The sequence below is a fragment of the Sorex fumeus genome, unplaced genomic scaffold (assembly GCF_029834395.1).
Source record: "Sorex fumeus unplaced genomic scaffold, SorFum_2.1 ptg000050l, whole genome shotgun sequence".
NCBI classification, from domain to species: Eukaryota; Metazoa; Chordata; class Mammalia; order Eulipotyphla; family Soricidae; genus Sorex; species Sorex fumeus.
Genome location: NW_026606107.1, coordinates 10,481,009 through 10,501,687, shown reverse-complemented (window position 1 = coordinate 10,501,687; position 20,679 = coordinate 10,481,009).

Genomic DNA, 20,679 nt, shown 5'->3' with positions numbered 1-20,679 from the left:
ACTCCTGCCTCTGCAATCAGTAATTACTCCTGGAGGTGCTCAGGGGACCATATGGGATGCTGGGAATTGAACCCGGGTTGGCCGCACGCAAGACAAACACTCTACCGGCTATGCTATTGCTCCACCCCCCCCCCCCAGTTTCTCACTCTCTCTCTCTTTCTCTCTCTCTCTCTCCCTCCCTCTCTCTCTTCATTTGCATTTATTTAAATACAGTTCTCAAAACATTTAAATAAACTGGACCTCCTTTGATAAGTATAGTACTTGAAAATAATATTTAAAAAATTAACAGGCCAAGTCTTCAGTTCATCCACAACACATACATAGTGTTCCCTTCTCTTTCCCAAACTCTGCAGTTCCTTTTTTTTTGTTCATAATATCTAAAAGGTAGGACTTCTTCCTCACTACAGCTTTCCCAGATATTTTATGTTTCCTTTTTATCTCACTTGTCCATGATATTGTTGTTGTTACTATGTTTGGCATATTGTATACGTCACGGGTAGCTTGCCAGGCTTTGCTGTGCGGGCGAGATACTCTCGGTAGCTTGTCGGGTTCTCCGAGAGGAGCAGAGGAATTGAACGAGCTCGGCTGGCCTGGCTGCAAGCAAGGCAAATGCCCTACCGCTGTGCGATTGCTCCATTAATAATATTAATCATTTTGTATGGACACAGTAAGAGATGCATTAAGCTTATAGAATTGCTTTCCTGGGGTCATCTGATACTCAGACTACAGTACTCAGGCCAGATTAGTCTTTCCTATCCTTATCAGGGTCCTAATCTCATTGTTACTTTTGGATCATGACAGCATTTGTCATGATCAAGCTCTTAACTTATACTTAAGAATTGTGGCACTTTGGCCAGGCCCATCTCGATGCCTGGGTAGCACATAGCTTACCACTTGCCCTGGTTCCATCCAGTTTCTTGTCAGGTCCCTGCTTTGGGGGGTGCTAGGAAGTGAGGGCAACTGAGGCTTAAGATGAGAAAGCAGATGTCTGGGAATGAATAATATTCAAAGCCAATTAAACACCAAGTTACAAATGCATAATATTAATTATATTCTTGTGTCTATACAAAAGGATATTGCTTTAAAGTAAACTATTCAAGAGACATAAGGAGAGGAGAAAGGCAATATTAATTTACAATATAAGTTCAGTGTCCTAGAAAGACCTGACCTTAAAAATTAATAGAGGCCCAGCTCTGGGCAACAAAGCTGAACGGCTCCAATTTCAAACAGGTACAGCCCGCCTCCAAGGGCCTGGAACCCTTTCCGGGCATGCGCACGTAGATCCAGCCCCTAGACAGCCGGTTTTCAACCCCTGAGCTGCGCGAGACGGGCACGGAGGCCCAGCTCTGGGCAACAAAGCTGAACGGCTCCAATTCCAAACAGGAGACGTTCCCAACTCCTCGCCAGTGCCAGGGACTCTTTCCGGAGCCGCGGCCGCGAACGCGGCTGCGAAATATTTTCCCACTACATATGCCTTAGGAACCATAAGCTACCTTCTTAGATGGAAACTTCTCTATTTTAGCTCAGCCACTAGAAACACAGTAGCCAATAACTCATAAGCCTATCTTAACTCACACTGCATATCAAGCAGAATAGTAACAGTGAACGTGAAGGACTAAACCACACCTCTCACAATGGTAAAGCAATGCAAAAACCCACCAAACTTTCATATTGAAGAGTCTAGCCCAGATGACACCAACAGTACTGTAGTGTTAGACTACCTCTCTGACAAGGAATTCAGGAGGGAGCTACTTAGGATGCTTAGGGAATTAAAAGAAACAATGGAAAGCAATGCCAATAGAAGACAAGAGGATCTGAAGGCAGAAATGAGGAAAATGCAATCAGAAATGTCAGACCTGAAAAATCTCGTAGGCGAATTGAAAAGCTCAGTGGAAGGCCTCAGCAGCAGAGTAACAGCTGCTGAGAATCAGTGAACTCGAAGATGAAGTTCAGAGACTCTCCAGAAAAGAGCAGAAAATGGAAAAGAGACTCACAATTCGGGAACAGATGGCAAGAGAAGATCGTGATGAAGCCAAGAGGGGTAACATAAGAATTATTGGAGTCCCAGAGGGACAGGAAGAAAACCTCGATGAAGAAGAAACTGTCAAAGAAATCATTGCTACAACATTTCCAGAGCTGAAGAAAACTTGTGAACACATTCAGGAGGCCCGAAGGGTACCAGCTAGAAGAAATCCGAATAAAAATACCCCAAGACACATTCTGATCAAAATGACCAAAACCTTAGACAGAGACAAAATTCTGAAAGCAGCAAGATCGAAGAAAGAAATCTCTTACAAAGGAGCATCCTTAAAATTCACAGCTGATTTTTCTGATGAAACCCTCATGGCCCGAAAACAGTGGTGGGACATAGTGAAAAAACTCAATGAAATAAATGCCTCTCCAAAAATACTTTACCCAGCGAGACTCTCATTCATAATAGAAGGAACAACACACAGTTTCACAGACAAACAACAGCTCAGGAACTTCATAGACTCAAAACCATGGTTACAAGAACAACTAAATGGGCTACTTTAAGGCAAGAAAGGCCCCTCAAATACACCAAATTTTAACAGATCAATGGGACAAAATCCCATAACAATAATCTCTCTCAATGTCAATGGGCTAAATGCACCAATTAAAAGACAGAGTGGCAGTATGGATTAGAAAATTGAACCCAATATTCTGCTGCCTGCAAGAAACGCATCTCAATAGTCAAAGCAAACACAGACTCAGAGTCAAAGGCTCGAAAACAATCCTACAGGCAAACAGCTCCCATAAAAAAGCTGGGGTAGCCATCCTTATATCAGACCACATCGATTTCAGAGTGAGGAAGGTCATAAGAGACAGTGAAGGCCATTTCTTATTGATCAAAGGATCTGTACAACAGGAAGAACTTACAATAATAAATGTATATGCACCTAATGAGAGACCAGCAAAGTACTTAAAACAACTACTCATAGATTTGGAAAAAGACATCAATAGCAACACAATACTAGTGGGAGACTTCAACACTGCTTTGTCACCTCTTGATAGATCAACCAGACTCAAGCTTAGCAAGGACATACTTCATTTGAGGGAAACAATGGAAGAAAGGGACTTAGTAGATATATATAGGACACTTCATCCACAAAAAGCTGAATACACATTCTTCTCAAGCGTCCATGGAACATTCTCCAAGATAGACCACACGCTGAGCCACAAAACATGCCTCCATAAAATTAAGAAGGTAGAGATTGTATCAACAATCTTCTCAGACCATAATGCGCTGAAATTAGAAGTAAATCACACACAAAAACAGAAAACTAAATCAAACACCTGGAAATTAAACAGTGCACTATTGAACAACGAGTGGATTAGACAGGAAATCAAAGAGGAAATCAAAAGATTCCTAGAAACGAATGAAAATGAGAACACGAGTTACCAAAACTTATGGGACACAGCAAAGGCTGTGTTAAGAGGAAAGTTTATAGCTCTACAAGCATTCCTCAGGAAGGAGCAGCGAACACATATAAGTAACCTAACCTCACAGCTTAAGAGCTTGGAGAAGGACCAAAAAAAGGAGCACAACCCGAACAGGAGAAAGGAAATAATAAAACTCAGAGCAGAGATTAATGAGATGGAAACCCAAAAAACAATCCGAAATATCAATGAAACCAAAAGCTGGTTCTTTGAGAAAATTAACAAGATCGATAAGCCGCTAGCAAAACTCACAAAGAAAGGGAGAGAGAAAACCCTAATAAACCGAATCAGAAATGAAAAGGGGGTCATTACAACAGAAACCACAGAAATTCAGAGGATCCTCAGGGAGTACTTTGAGAAGCTTTATGCCACGGAACATCAAAACCTCGAGGAAATGGATAAATTCCTAGACTCCTACAGACACCCAAGGCTGAACCAAGAAGACCTGGAATACCTGAACAGACCTATCACCATCAAGGAAATTGAACTGGTAATAAAAAGTCTCCCCAAGCACAAAAGTCCTGGCCCGGATGGATTCATTAGTGAATTCTTCCAAATCTTTAAAGAGGACTTACTCCCAATGCTCTTTCAGCTTTTCCATGAAATTGAAATATCAAAAACACTTCCGAACAGTTTCTACGAAGCAAATATCACACTGATACCAAAAGCAGACAGAGACAACACAAAGAAAGAGAATTAAAGGCCGATATCCCTGATGAACACAGATGCAAAGATCCTCAACAAACTACTAGCAAATAGAATCCAACTACTCATCAAAAAGATCATACACCATGACCAAGTAGGATTCATCCCAGGGATGCAAGGATGGTTCAACATTCGGAAATCAATCAACATAATCCATCATATCAACAAAAGAAAAGATAAAAAGCATATGATTATATCAATAGATGCAGAGAAAGCATTTGACAAGATCCAGCACCCCTTTATGATGAAAACCCTAGCCAAAATGGGTATAGAGGGGACCTTCCTCAACATAATTAAAGCCATCTACCACAAGCCTACAGCAAGCATCATCCTCAATGGGGAAAAACTGAGAGCCTTCCCTCTAAGATCAGGGACGAGACAGGGATGCCCACTCTCTCCACTTCTGTTCAATATAGTACTGGAAGTACTTGCAATAGCGATTAGGCAAGAAAAAGATATTAAGGGCATTCAGGTAGGAAAGGAAGAAATCAAACTCTCACTATTCGCAGATGATATGATACTCTACTTAGAGAACCTAATAACCTCCACCAAAAAACTCCTAGAAACAATAGACTCGTATAGTAAAGTTGCAGGTTATAAAATCAATACCCAAAAGTCCATGGCTTTCCTCTACGCAAACAGTGAGAGAGAAGAAAGCAACATGAAAAAAACAATCCCGTTCACAATTGTGCCCCAGAAAATCAAGTACCTAGGAATCAGCTTAACTAAGGAAGTAAAGGACCTGTACAAAGAAAACTACAAAACGCTACTTCAGGAAATAAAAGAGGACATGAGGAAATGGAAAGATATCCCCTGCTCATGGGTCGGGAGACTTAACATTGTCAAAATGGCAATACTACCGAAAGCATTGTATAAATTCAATGCAATCCCTATAAGGATACCCATGACATTCTTCAAATTAATGGAGCAAACACTCCTGGAATTTGTATGGAACAATAAGCCCCCACGAATAGCTAAAGCAATTCTTGGGAAAAAAAAAACGGGGGGAATCAACCTCTCGAACTTCAAACTGTACTACAAAGCGGTAATAATTAAAACAGCATGGTACTGGAACAAAGGCAGAACTGCAGACCAATGGAACAGGGTTGAATACACTGACATCTCCCCTCAATCATATGATCATCTAATCTTTGATAAAGGTGCAAGTAATGTGAAGTGGAGTAAGGAAAGCCTCTTTAATAAATTATGTTGGCATCATTGGACGGCTACATGCAAAAAAATAGGCTCAGAACTCTGCCTAACACCATGTACAAAAGTAAGATCAAAATGGATTAAAGACCTCAACATCAGACCAGAAACCATAAGGTACATTGAAGATAAAGTTGGTAAAACCCTCCATGATATTGAAGCTAATGGTATCTTCAAAGATGCCACGCCACTGGCCAAGCAAGTGAAAACAGAGATAGATAAATGGGACTATCTTAAACTAAGAAGCTTCTGCACCTCCAAAGAAACAGTGACCAAAATACAAAGACAGTCTACAGAATGGGAAAGGATATTCGCCGAATACACATCTGACAAGGGGTTGATATCCAGGATATACAAAATACTGGTTAAACTACACAAGAAGAAAACATCCAACCCCATCCAAAAATGGGGCAATGAAATGAACAGAAACTTTCTCAAAGAAGAAATCCGAATGGCAAAAAAGCACATGAGAAAATGCTCTACATCATTAATCATCAGAGAGATGCAGATCAAAACCACAATGAGATACCATCTCACACCTCAGAGACTGGCCCACATTCAAAAGAACAAAAGCAACCGATGCTGGCGTGGATGTGGCGAGAAAGGGACACTCCTTCACTGTTGGTGTGAATGTCCACTGGTTCAGCCCTTCTGGACAACAGTATGAACGATTCTCAAAAAATTAGAAATTGAGCTCCCATTTGACCCAGCAATACCACTCCTGGGAATATATCCCAGAGAAGCAAAAATGTATAGTCGAAGTGACATCTGCACTTGTTTGTTCATTGCAGCACTCTTTACAATAGCCAGAAACTGGAAGAAACCTGAATGCCCAAGAACAGATGACTGGTTAAAGAAACTTTGGTACATCTACACAATGGAGTACTATGTAGCTGTTAGAAAAGATGAAGTCATGAAATTTACATACAAGTGGTACAATATGGAAAGTATCATGCTAAGCGAAATGAGTCAGAAAGAGAGGGATAGACATAGAAAGATTGCATTCATCTGGGGGATATAAAGCAACAAAGTATGAGATTAATACCCAAGAATAGCTGAGATCAGCACCAGGAGGATTACTCCATAACTTAGAGGCCAGCCGGGTATCCTAGAGGAAAGGGCAGTTCGGATGGAGAGGGGAGCACCAAATAAAGGATGTTTGGAGGATCCTCCCAGGAGGGGAGATGCATGTCGAAAGTAGACTATGGACTGAACATTTTTGCCACTCAATGCCTCTTTTGCAGACCACAACACCCAAACGGAGAGAGAGAACACAGGGGATTGTCCTGCCACAGAGGCAGGGGGGGATGGGGGGATGGGGGTGGGAGGGATATTATCCATGGTGGTGAAAAACGGGCACTGGTGGAGGGATGGGTATCTGATCATTGTATAATTGAAACCCAAGCACAAAAAAATTGTAAATCTACAACTGTAAAAAAATAAATAAAAAAAATTAATAGAAACTGATTAGGGGAATAAGCTGATTAACTCTTTAGGGAAGAGAGCATAGAGAAGTGGCTACAGATAAACAAAAGAACGGGAGTGACTCGGGAGCACTTTGATGGGTGTGACCCTATAAACCTAAGCACATTGTGACAAGGGAGAAAGGGCAACGCAATGTTATCCTACAGCAGTGGACTTTGCAAAAGGCCTTCTCCACTGGGCTGCTTCAGATAGAGGCAGGTGTTGTCCCTCCACCAGCCCTTGAAGAGCTCCAGCAGGCGCCATTTTCTAGATGCCAGCGAGAAGTACCAGGTAAGAGTTCTCGGTGATGGCAAATCCCAAGTCTCATGGGGCGGGGGGGGGGGGGGGCTCTCCTCACACCCACTCCGATGTGACGCTGAGATAATGTCACATCTGCCCACCATCTACTTAAGCTCCCACATCACCATGATCCAGAGACACCCAGATGAATCTTGGAACTGGGCAACTTGAGGCAGAGATGGTCCTGGACTTTTCAAAACGCCTTCTCTGCTGGGCTACTCCAGATGGGGGCGGGTGTTGTCCCTCTGCCAGCCCTTGAAGACCTCCGGTGGGAGTCATTTTTTAGAAGCCAGCAAGAAATACCAGGTACAAGTTTGTGGTGATGGCAAATCCCAAATCTCACGGGACAGGGGAGGAATGGGCTCTCCTCCTTCCCCAACCCTGATGGAATGCCAAGATGACGCCACAACTGCCCACTGTCTGCTTAATCTCCCACACGACCACGATCCAGAGACACACAAATGAGTCTCAAACCCAAGCAACTCGCTGCACCAATTTCTTCAAACCCTAATTATTAAAATCTTAGAATTTCTAGATTGCCAATTTCACACTCACATATATGTATATATAACATATATTATATATGTTTTAACTTACAGTGTTTTTGTGTGGGAATATTTTTCATGTGAGAGAGCGTGTCCTATTTTCCACATAGCGTCTGCCATTCTTCTATCTCAAAATTAATGTTTTCATATTCATTAGATAAGTTAATCATTTTGGTATGTTAGCTCTTCTCCGTTCCTACTGATTTTTTTCTTTTTTCCTTTTTTGAGACTCGATGCCTGGAATTATTTATGTGTTACTCCCAGTTCTGTACTCAGGGATCACTCTTGGCAGTGGGCAGGGGACCATGTGGTTGGGAGAATTGAACCTAAGCAAAGCATCCACTCAGTCCAATGAGAGATATCTCCAGCCCTTCTTATTGATTATTATTGATAGAGAAAGAATTCAAATTTTCTACAACTGTGAATGGTCAGTTCCACTGCTGCTCAAAGGCCAATCAAATAGTAGACACATGACAAGTGGAGAGACAGTTTATTGACAAAAAAACTGCAGGTTAGAAAACTGCCAACTAATGTCCTCAAAGTGACTACCTTCTAAATTATCAAAAGAAGTGATTTTATAGGAAAAAAATAACAATCACATTTTTACAAAGAATGGGTTGCACACTGTGCCCTTTAAGAGAGGGTGAGTTACAACCAGGGTGATAAATAAATTCACTGAGAGGCTGAAGCCCTGTAGTAAATTTATAATTTAACTACATAATTTTTGCTTAAGTGTCCCATCCTCTTACTCATTAGTAAACTATATGGAGTATATTCACAAAATTGTAACCAATCCTTAACCAGTCTGGTTTTCTAGTTTTTATTATTGAATTCAATTCTTTTTTAAAATTTTTATTAGTGAAACACCATGAGGTAGAGTTGTAGACTTACAAATTTTTGTGCTCGGGTTTTAGTTATACAATTTTCGAGTACCCATCTCTTCAATTCTTCATTTATTTGGTCTGGCTTCATTTATATCAACTTCTCCCAACCTAACCAGTTTCCAGACTGCAGTATAACCTTTGAAAGATAGTAAGCATGTGTTTTATTGAGGTAAGCAAATTATTTTTTATAAATATCCTTGTTAAAATGAAGAAATAATGATATAATTGCAACATATTTTGTAGCCCATATTCAAAAAATCTAGACAATATTTATCCATTGCTTCTAATATTTTAAAAGAAATAAACAAATTAAGCATATGCTTATAGAAAAATCAACTCTCTATGAACCTTTTAATAAACACTCTTAACTTGTTTTAAGAAAAATTGATTACTAACAGACCTGTAATCCAATAACAATTTGCATCACGTAGTTAATATCATACTTAAGAGTGTATTTGTTATAATTAATCAATAGCCTTAACTGTTCTAACAATCTAAATGGAAATTACTGAAATTTAAAACTTTATTCTGGAATCAAAGAGTGTTTGATTTCCAATTTCCATTTTCTGTAAAATAAACACAGGTATTTTCTTTATTGACAAGCTAAGATACATCATAATTTCTACTTGTGCAGAGGCTATAAATTCAATATTGATTTTCCAGTCACATTGACTATGAGAAGAAATAATATGCAACTTCAATTATCTCAAACAGTATAAGGCTTAAACAAATATTGACGATGCTAGGAAAGTACTGTTTCCCTGAATATTATTATTCCTCAAGTGCTGTTTTGAGCATGTAAGAGCACTGATGAAATCTTTATTTTCATAAAAAGTCAGGGTGAAGACATTAGCCACATACTACACATTCAACATTTTTAAGTCTGAATACTTGATAGCTGTTCATACGTAAAACTTTATAGTTCCCAAAAGCTATTATTGCCTAAAGCTGGAAGAATTTAAGACTTCTTAGATGAGCACATGAATAAATTAAGATATGTATATAAAATGGATTTTTAAGAGATGAAATCTGATAGGGAGAAGCCAGATGATAAATAAAAAGAGGAAAAGGAACAGTGATTTAAATTTTATTCTATCTATAACGCAGTTTATTCTGACGTTAAGGTAACATCACATGTTATACTTCTGAATCTATTGGCAACATATTTCATAGCACTTTCATTTATAAGCAATATATAACACGAGGAGGGTTATTTAGATTTGGATCATATAGCAGTGATCAAATGTATAAACTGACTTTAGACATTACTTTAACAGGATCCCACAGGGATATTAGACTATCAAGATGAACTCTGAATTACTATTCATATATGAATGACAAATCTGCTGTTGTTTTTAAGTGAAGCAATATTTTTATTGAACTAAACTTACTTGAAAAGAACTGAGAGGTGAGTAAATACTTATTCAAGAGATAACACAGGCTTCTCCAGAGTGGAAAAAGCCACAAGCAAAGAAACATAGAGATAAGCAACCGAGATACCTGTTCAAGGAAAAATGTGAACTGAATGATAAATTCTTATAGTGGTTTAAATAAACAGCTTGTAGGAAAAAATACTAAAAATGAACATATCAGATTTATATGATCTGTATTAAGCTTCATACTTGCGACTTGCCAATGAAACATATCATCCCAACTGAACCCACATAGCATTGTGTTGGAAAATCATGGGCCAAAATCACTAAGTTCTTTATTACTGTGTACATAGCCTGTGATTATCATAATGTTTCTTGGCGTATGCTCAAAGTTCTAGCCCCAAATCTTGAATCTCTGGGTAGCAATTTAAGATTATCTCTTCATCTCACACCAGCTCAACCACACACAGACACTAAATGCATCAAAGGCTGAATTCATACTTAAAAAGGACACAATATTTTCCATGCAGGAGACATCACCACAGCCATCACGATCAGTCCAGTGGGTTAATTCATGTGCTGCAAGATCACAAGATCGTCAGCAACAAGCGGTACGCCTACCTGGGGCTGCTGCAGGCTGAGACATTGAACAATACACATTCGCTGGACCTGAAGTGTTACTGCTGCGGCCTCATGCTGTTGGCCCCCATAGACCTCTATAAGAAACTCCTCAACTACATTCTGCTGGAGATGTGATTTAGCACCTCAGTCTCCACCACACTTTTGAGGATGAAGGGGCACCCTGCTTGCCCCTCATCTCGAATAAGAAGCAGTAAAGACATTTGCAAACCAGACCTGGTTGTTGTTAGGTTGATCCAGAGATGGATACTCTGAAGCTTGCATATGCAGCTCCCCTGGGGCTCAGGAAAGAAATCCCTGGAACCCACAACAAAAGACTACTTGCCTGACCTGGTGCTAGTTAACCAACCCCTACCAACAGGTCTCCTCTACTTCTAGATAAACCCATCCTAAAAATCTCTGAGGCAGAATCCTCAGTGTCTCTAGAATGTGCAAGATCTACCCTGGAGCACTTTTTTCCCCAAAAACCCCACATCAGCCTAAAATAAAAGATATTTTTACATGGACTTTAAATTATCATTGACAAACATCCAAATTTTGTATTCTAAAAATATTTTTTATAGAAAATAACACTTATTGGGGCCAGAGCAATAGTACAGTGAGTAGGGTGCTTGCATTGCACGTTGTGGACCTGGGTTCTATCCCCAGTACCACATACAGTCTCTAAAGCCTCTCTGCGCCCTGGAGTGAGCCTAAGTGTGCCCCTCAAACCCAAAATTAAATAAAATTTATTAAAGTAACATTTTGTCATTCAAGTCTACCCACTTAGTTTTTATTTAATTGGAGTCCACAATATCGACTGGTATTTGCAAAGTAATCAACTTAGTCATTAAACCTACTTGTGTATCACTTGTATCATTTGTTATCCTGTTGCTCATCGATTTGCTTGAGAGGGCACTGGTAATGTCTCCATTAGTCCCTGTCGTATGCTAGTGTAGCCCAATGGTGTCTGCTCACTCCAGGAGCACTAAGAGACTCAAACCGTTTGTTCAGGGTCTTGGCAAAGAAGTCTGACAATCTGGTAGGTGGGTGGCTAGGCATTTTTTTGACGTCCCTTGGAATCCAGTCAGTAACAGCTGTAGTCTAGCAGTCACTACATGTCCTGAGCATCTGATGTTCGATGGCTTAGCAAACGAGATACCGTCCCTGATTGTCAATCATCGACAGAGGTTGGAACTCTGGATTCCTTCTCTCACTTGGGTGAATTGTGATATTCCAAGCAAAGCTCTTTCGATTCCTCTTTGGGAGATCTGAATAGCATTCTTACTCTATTTTCGTAGTGTCCAGGTCTCTGAGGCGTATGTTAATGCAGGAAGAACGTGGAGTCAAAAAGATGTCTCTAGAGCTGGAGGTTCTTCGTCCTCTTAACAACTTCTTCGATGCTCTTGATGGTGTTCCAAGCTGCTCTTTTTCTCCTGCGCAGTTCAGGTGCCAGGTTATTTGTCATATTGAATTCTCAACCTAGATAATTTGAATTCTCAACACAGCTTGTTGAATTCTCAACATAACTGCTGCAACTGGAGATGTTCGTTAGTAGAGAGTGAATGGATCATCAGGGACCAGTCAGTTTCTTATGAATATTGTCTTCATGAGATTCAGCTGCAGTTCGACATTTCCACACTCATGGTTGAAATTGGCCAGCATTTGTGCCACTTGGCTAATGTTTGCTGTTATTAGAATGATGTCATCAGCAAAGCAGAGGTGGTATAGTTGGCAACCGTCTATCTTCACTCCCATTCCTTCCCATTCCAGTTGTTGCATGACTTTCTCAAGGATGGCACTGAAGAGTTTCAATGAAATGGTATCTCCCATACCAAACCCTTCTCTTTACATCAATGATCTTTTCCTCGTATAATGGTGAGATCCTGGTGGTGAATCCATCATACATCTCACAGAGGACCCTGATGTACTGAGTTTGAATGCCCTGTTTGACTAGGGCTTCGATGACGACTTCAGTCTCAACAGAACCAAAGGCCTTCTTTAAATCAATGAATGTTTGACAGAGTGGCATCTTGAACTCTAGCAAAACCTCAATGAGCTTGGACACCGTGTGGGTATGGTATGCAGCAGAAGCTGGGAAAAGTATTTGCAATGCCTATCTGTCCTTCACCAACTATAAGACCAAGGTGACTGCACTGACCAAGATAGATGTCCTGATGGATCTTTCACATCTTCCAGAAGGTTAATGAAAAGGTTATCCAACGACTTCTATTCAGATATCTTTGATAGCCACGTGCTGAATCCTTTTCGGAACCCAGCTTGTTCGAATCACTGTCCTTCGTCTAGTGTTCAGGCAATCCTATTCAGGATGACTCAAGTGAACAACTTGTAGACGATGGACAACAGGCAGACTGGCGACAGTTGCCATTGTCGTGCATGTCTCCCTTCTTGTACAATGGAACTGTCCTGCTGGTTTTCCACCAGGACGGAACCTTGTATTCAGACAGGCAGTGCGTGAAGAGCTGAGACAGTGTGTTGATGGGTACTGGTGGCAGATTCTTCAGGTGTTCATGTCTGACCTTGTCTGGACCAAGTGCTGTACGCTTCTTTACTGACAAAACGGCATGTCATATTTCAGAAGGGAGAATGCTGGGAAGGACATATCCACCCTGCGGAATTTGATATGTGGGCAATGGGGACGTGGCTATCAAATATATCTGAATAGAAGTCGTTGGATAACCTTTTCATTAACCTTCTGGAAGATGTGAAAGATCCATCAGGACATCTATCTTGGTCAGTGCAGTCACCTTGGTCTTATAGTTGGTGAAGGACAGATAGGCATTGCGAATACTTTTCCCAGCTTCTGCTGCATCGATCAACACTGCAGCTATTCTCTCTTTGAGGTTTTCTTTATTGCTTCTCTGCACAGGTTTGCGAGCTTGAACGTTATCTTGTGATTGCCTGAGATTCTTGCCAAACCACATTGGTGAATAAGCTCCAGAGTTTCTAAAGACAGGCGTTTTTTTTTGTTGTTGTTGTTGTTTGTTTTGTTTTTGTGTCTTTCTCTCTTCGGCATTCCTCACAAAATCATGGAGGTGCTGAACTAGTCAATCGTATTCCTCGTCGATGTTGTCAATGATGGCATCTTCCCATATTGCCACAATAGTATCAAAGAGCTCCCAGTTGGTGTTCGTTCTGGGAGTTCTCTCTTAAACTTTGCAGCCCTTTCTCCCTGCGTTGTGAAGTAAAATTACATATGAAGGAAATTGTGATCTGGTCCTGTTTGGAATTTTGTGACAATAGCAACATTGGTCAGGAAAAACCGTTGATTGAATATGATGTTGTCAATTTTGTTGTGGAACTGTCCACCAGGGGACTCCCATGTCCAATATTTAGATTCATCCTTCTGGAACTGTGAGTTATCATGGATGGTCTTGGTCAACATGATGAACTCGGATAGTTTCTCACACTGTTCCTTCCATTCTAGGCTGTGGGATGTCCCTCCCAAGGTCTCTGCCTGCCCAGCAGACTGGCTGTCACACCGACAATTTTCCTCCAGGTACCATTTTAGCATACCAACAGCCCTTGCCCAGAGACACAGCAGCGAGTTCTGAAGACACCACAGTGCTGAATATCTCTCCAGGCCCATACTGGGTCAATTTCACTGGGGCACATCAGATGGAGCAGATGCAGTCTTCCTGCCTACTCCAGATGGAATCCCGGTGACTAAGAGGTTCCACAAGCAAAGCACAGTTAATGCGTGTTCCAGGACTGAATCTCTAGAACACAAGGCAGCAGAGGACTGGGTCTGTCTCTCCCCTAGTCCCTGCTCACCCAGCAGACTGACTGCCATGCCCACAATTTGCCTCCAGGCTCCATCTTAGTGCACCATCAGCCCTGGCCCAGAGACTACCAATTGAATCCCAAAATGGATTAGTGACATACAAAGATGTCTCTGTAACGCAATCATTTACATTATAGAAATTTACAATTGTGTCCATGCAAGCTCTCATGATATTCAAAATAAGCTGTGGAAAATAAATTATCTAGCGTCTTCTCCTAGCAGGTAGGCTTGAATGATGGTAGGAAATTTTGAGCAAAACATAATACCCAAAATTAGAGAGAGTATTGGGGAAATTGTCTGCCATAGAGGCATACTAAGGAGTGGGATGTGAGTTGTGGAAAATGTGCATGGATGGAGGGATGGGTATTCCGTCATTGAATGGCTGAATCTCAACATGAAAGCTTTGTAACTCTATCTCATGGTGATAAAATTTTTAAGAAAAAGTAATGGGGAGTTCATACCCAGTTCAATCAGCTTAATCAATGGCTGAACAAATAGCAGTACTCCTACATTATTAAAACAAATACCATAAAATTTAAAGCTATATTATCTTTACTACAAGAAAAAACTTTAAAAATCAAATCTGAGATATTGCATAGCTGGATAGAGTATTCTTAGTGTAGTAGGTAGAATATTCTGCTGCAGGCCGAGTACACTGTAGCACTGTCCTCCCATTGTTCATCGATTTGATCGAGCGGGCACCAGTAACATCTCCACTGTGAGACTTGTTGTTACTGTGTTTGACATATAGAATATGCCACAGGGAGCTTCCCAGGCTCTGCCATGCGGGCAGGATACTCTCAGTAGCTTGCCGGGTTCTCCAAGAGGGGCAGAACAATCAAACCCGGGTCAGCCACATGCAAGGCAAATGCCCTACCCACTGTGCTATCGCTCCAGCCCATTGACCATTATTTATTCAAATAAGAATCTTGCCCTTCGAGGATGGAATAATAGAGTGTTTGACTTGCATGTGGTCAAGCAGGATTATATTCCTGACACCACGTATGGTCTCCTGAACACCACTAGAGGTAAGTACTGAGAGTAAAGCCAAGTATAACCCCTGATTATCAACAGATGTGGTCCAAAGAACAATAGCAAAAGTTTCTTGCCCTTTTTTAGTTTTGCCAATGTTGTTCCCTTTGACAGTTACATGTACTCCATTTTATGTTCTTTTAATGGTTCTTAAAAATTTCCATTCAAACTCATTATTCAATTTTCAGTTCTTTTCATTCTGTTATTCTTCTCCTCTTGAATTTTTAGTTCAACTATTATATTCTTTAGCTCAATAATTTTTATTGGATTAGCTCAAACTTTCTTTCATGTTTTCTCTGCCTTTGCTGAAATTTCCTCATTTCAGTGAGCATAGTTGTAACTGTTGCTCTGAAGTTTCTTCAGTTAATTCACCAGCTTAGTTGCCGTTATTCTTTCCAGATTATTGTCATGATCCAAAGGTGTGGGTGTGTTCTTTTATCCTCCCATTAAATGCTATACACAGTGTAGGCCAGGAAGAGGTCTGGGGTACTTTGATCAACCAAAATTGAATGAGGAACAGAGACTAGATATAGCAATAGTTTCATCTCCATGCCAAGCTTGATAGGGCCTGAGGAGTGACCAGTGGTTCAACCACAGTTGCACAATCTTACGAATTGTTGGTCAACATATAAGCGATGCGTATAAGAGATATTTGAGGTCTCTATACCAACAGGTAGCTCAAATTTTTGCTAAGAAGGAGAAAGCTTTCCTTGGGAATTTTTTCTCAGGTTCTGTTACTACAGGGACTTGTATCCAATATCATGTCCACCATTTTATTATTGGCAAGGTTGGGGAAGGTCACTAAAACCAGTGATCCAGACCCCTATTTTTACCCCGTAGTGTTTTGAGTCTCATTTCAGTGTTTTAAGGACTGTGAGGATAGGTGTTTCAAGCATTTCCCACTCTCCAGTAAAGTTCCATACCTTAGAAATCTCTTTGACTGCAGAGAGTAGAGTGATAGTACAATGATAGTACAGCAGGTAGGGCACTTACCTTGCACACGACTGACCGGAGTTCAATACCTTCCTCTCCTAATGGCCCTCTGAATCCACCAGGAATGATACTTCATAAACTCTAGAAGAGTCGGGCTTAAGCCCTTGGCACCACTCGGTGGCCCAGAAACAACAAAGATATCTCAATGACTGCAGCTTTCTGCCCTACAATGGTGTTATTTCTTCATTTTTGATTCATCTATTGACCTGTTGCTGTCATTTTGTATTGGTTAGTGTTTTAAAACCTTTGTTTGTCAAGGTTTTACAGCAATTTATGTATAGATTAATTCAAGATTTGATGTCTATTTGCTGTGATTTCACAAGGATATAAAACAAATTCTCCCCATTCAGATATCTGCTTGAACTTCTATGGAACATTATTTTTATAAGTAAATGCAATCTGACCAGTACTATATATCTATCAATGCATTATATTACATGCATAAGATAAATAAGAAAATTTAACTGCAGTATAAGAATTTAGTACAAAAATTTAAAAATCTGGAAAAGGCAACAGGACAAATGACAAATAACATGGCTCAAAAAAGAGCACAGATGGAATAAAATCAATTACATAGATGTCTATGGACATATTTAAATCATAATGCAAAAAGACCTCCCTAATTTTTACTTTAACTGTAAGTTTAATGATAATAAAAAAAACCTATCTTATGCTTTAAGGTGTTTTATGTCAATGTAGATGTGAATTTTAAGGTATTAAAATATTTATAAAAGAGGAATCGTAATATCTGAAACACTATATTTCATTTAAATTATTCAATTGGGAGGATGATAATTAGATGATATTATCTGTGAAATGATAGCTATTGTAGCTAGATGCAAAGTTTATGGAGATTTAATCTTACTGTTTATTTCATCAATCAAATTCTCTTTGATAAAATAAAGAAACTTCCTTTAATTCTGTTTCCAATCCCAGTACTTTAAGTCCTTTCATACAGAAAAATTATTTTCAATTGTTTATAATAACTTTTTCTGTGATATAGACTATACATTTTTCACCATTGCAGTTACCCTCCTCTAGATAAGTAGAAGCACCCCACAATCTCCCAAATGTTAACTGAACACTACAGAGGAATTCTTGTAACACCTAGTCAAAAAAAAACTATTGTGATGGAAACCTATTAAAAACCTAAATTAAATTATGTATTTCATAATTCATATAATATGTTTGACTTACACTTGACTTACAGTGAACAAAAACTGCCAAGTTTTATTCATATTTATTAGGGTTCTCAATAGTATAACTGGTTTTTGTTTTAAATGTTACATTTTACAGACAGCTTAAGCTCATATATATGACTTTTGGAATAATAATGCCTATATTAAGTAAATATATATACCAGTAAATAATAGCTTCTATTTATTTTTTTCTAGGTAAATGTTTGGTGTTTATGAGTTAGCAAAATGATGCCCCAGGCTATACATCTAGTAAGTAGCTGGATGGATTTTTGTCTTGAATCATTCCAATTGCCAAGGTTGTGGAAGTAGCTTAAAGGGTTGGGCCACATACATTGTGTGATGGAGACCTTTGTTTGATAATGATCACAACCAGGAATAAGCCGCAAGTGACAATCCTGGAATAGCCCTCAAGACCAGTAGGTATGCCCCTTGCCAAAGTGAGAAAATTTTTTTCCAATTCCCAATGCCATATATTTAAATTATCTGCTTTGGGGATCACTTCTCAATATTAACTATTCTCCCTGGTGCCATGTACTTGTTTTGTGTCTTAGAATACTAGATAGACAGTTTTTATCAAAACATATCCAAGAATAGAACATGAGTATAAATAGAATAAGCCACATTTTCCCTAGTTAGTTGATAACTGTGCTTCTTTTAAGTTTAATCAACAAATTAGGAAACTTAATAAAATTTACACTTACCAAGACATATAGCCGTATCTATTTTAAATGACAAAAAATACTAAAGTCTTTTTAAAAGTCTGTTTTAGCAAACACTAAACAGACTTCTGTTTAAGCACTTAAACTCTTAAACGTTTGCTAAAACATGAGCTCACCTCCTCTCTGCCAAATAAAAACAATGACAGAAATATCAAGTCAGATTGTTTTAGCTTGAATTATTTCTGGATGAATCATGTGGTTTCTGGTGATTTCTATTTCTTCTTAGTGTTCACTGCACACTAATTCCCCATTATAATCTAGAATCTTGTCAGATAAATGCTTGGATTATTGTTTTCTGTTGTCAAGAAATAAGTTTTTGCTCCCATTCAAATCATCACATATGCTTTTCTTTTGCTCCATAACATCTCAAACATTACTGATATGATTCCAAATTACATTTTTTATTATTTCTAGTAGCTAAGATACAAATTTTCTTATGTTGGAAACTTCTTTCACTGAGAATTTCCAGCATAGCATGTGATCTTAAGAAACACAAAGTTAAAATATTAAAAAGTTGTAATTGTAAATACTCCTTCTTTCCCCTTATATCTCTCTCTCTAAATTTGTTTTAATAAAAACTTTTACTTTGCTTTTTGGGTCACACCCAGCAATGCTCAGGGGTTATTTCTGGCTCTGCACTCAGGAATTACTCCTGGTGGTGTTTGGGGGACGAAAAGGTATTCCGGGGATTGAACCTGGGTCGGCTACATGCAAGTAAAACGCCCTGCCTGTTTTGTACTATCACTCAAGACTCTAACAAAAATGATTTGTCTCACTAAAAATAAAGTTGTAACTATTTGGTGATAAACGTTTACTAAACCTTTTTGTGTTTATATTTTCACAATTTATACAATATAAATCATAATTTATATGTTTGAAATTTGTGTTATATGCCTTTATATCTTGATAAAAATGATTGTGATATTTATTCATAATATATAATTAAATTTAATTTATAATATGGGGCTTTAAAATGGCATAAATGAGTCAATGTGAACTGGATTACTGAGAAAGAAATTTGTAGATAAGTAATAATAAAAGGTAAGAAAAATGTGTGCATATGTGTAGACAGAATGAACTTATTTAAATTTTAAGAGCTACATGTCTCAGTCCTTTGCAACCTTGCTACAAAAAATTGTATTCATTTCATTGTACTTAGAGTCTTAGAATTTTCAATGTCTAAATCTTCAATTATGCTATCTTTACTTCTGGTCAAAAAAGTATTACAATTTTTTTAGCAATGAGCCTTCACAGTCAACTATAGGCAGAGAAGTGTGATATGACTTGACACAGTGTACAGCTATGAATTATATCTTCTGATATATAATCAGCTAAGGTGCAGTATCAGTTCATATAGAAAAATGCAAAGTATAAGAACAAAATCAAGAGATAAATGAAAGATATGATGTGGAACTAAAAAATAAAAAAGCATGACCAAGAAAGCAAGATCAAATGCGGAGAAAAAGGTGGGTTTTTGAGAGGAATGGTAAATGCAAAAAGAAAAAAAGAATATTTTACGAGAGCTCTCCAGAGCCTTCTTAAAAGTGATTTAAAGATCTAAATGTTCTCTTCACTATTATTCGATATAATTGATATTTTAAAAATTTAGTGTCTATTTTTACAAAGAAGAAATATTCATTAAAATTTGACATTAAAATTATAGATTTGCTTGAATAATGGGCTGTGCTTCTGAAAATATCAAACTTAACTGTAGCGCCATCAATCAACATACATTTCTTGTAGCCACAAACATACAAGAAATATTAATGCACCATGAATAAGAACTGTATTACAGATATAATGCTGAGACCACTCTCCACACACATGAAGGAACCGGCAGAGGAACAAAGACATGAGAGTCCCAGGGCTGATATCTACAAGTCTGCTCGGATCGGGGCTGAGCATTCTCCACCCAGATCCTCCATCTTCCAGTAGGCAGGGGTCACACCCACCTACTGCCCCCCCCCCCCCCCGGCACTGTGTAATCCCATCAACGGCAAAGACCCAGAGATTATAAAACCCTGCTCCCGGAAGAGAACAGTGCAGAGTCTCCTGCCCCCGCACCTAACTGTCCTTGCTGGGGGTCCTTGGAGGGGGGCGGGTTGAGTTTCTGAGTTTCCCTCACCACCTCGAGCAGAGCCCCAGCAGCTGAAGACCTCCAGAACCAGCCACCACCAAGCTGAGAGCACTCTCCCAACATATGAAGGTACCGGCAGAGGAACAAAGGCATGCAGGACCCGGGGCTGAGATCTCCAAGCCTGCTCAGATCGGGGCTGAGCATCCTCCACCCAGATCCTCCATCTTTCAGTAGGCAAGGGTCACACCCACCAACTCCCTCCGGGGCTGAGCATCCTCCACCCAGATCCTCCATCTT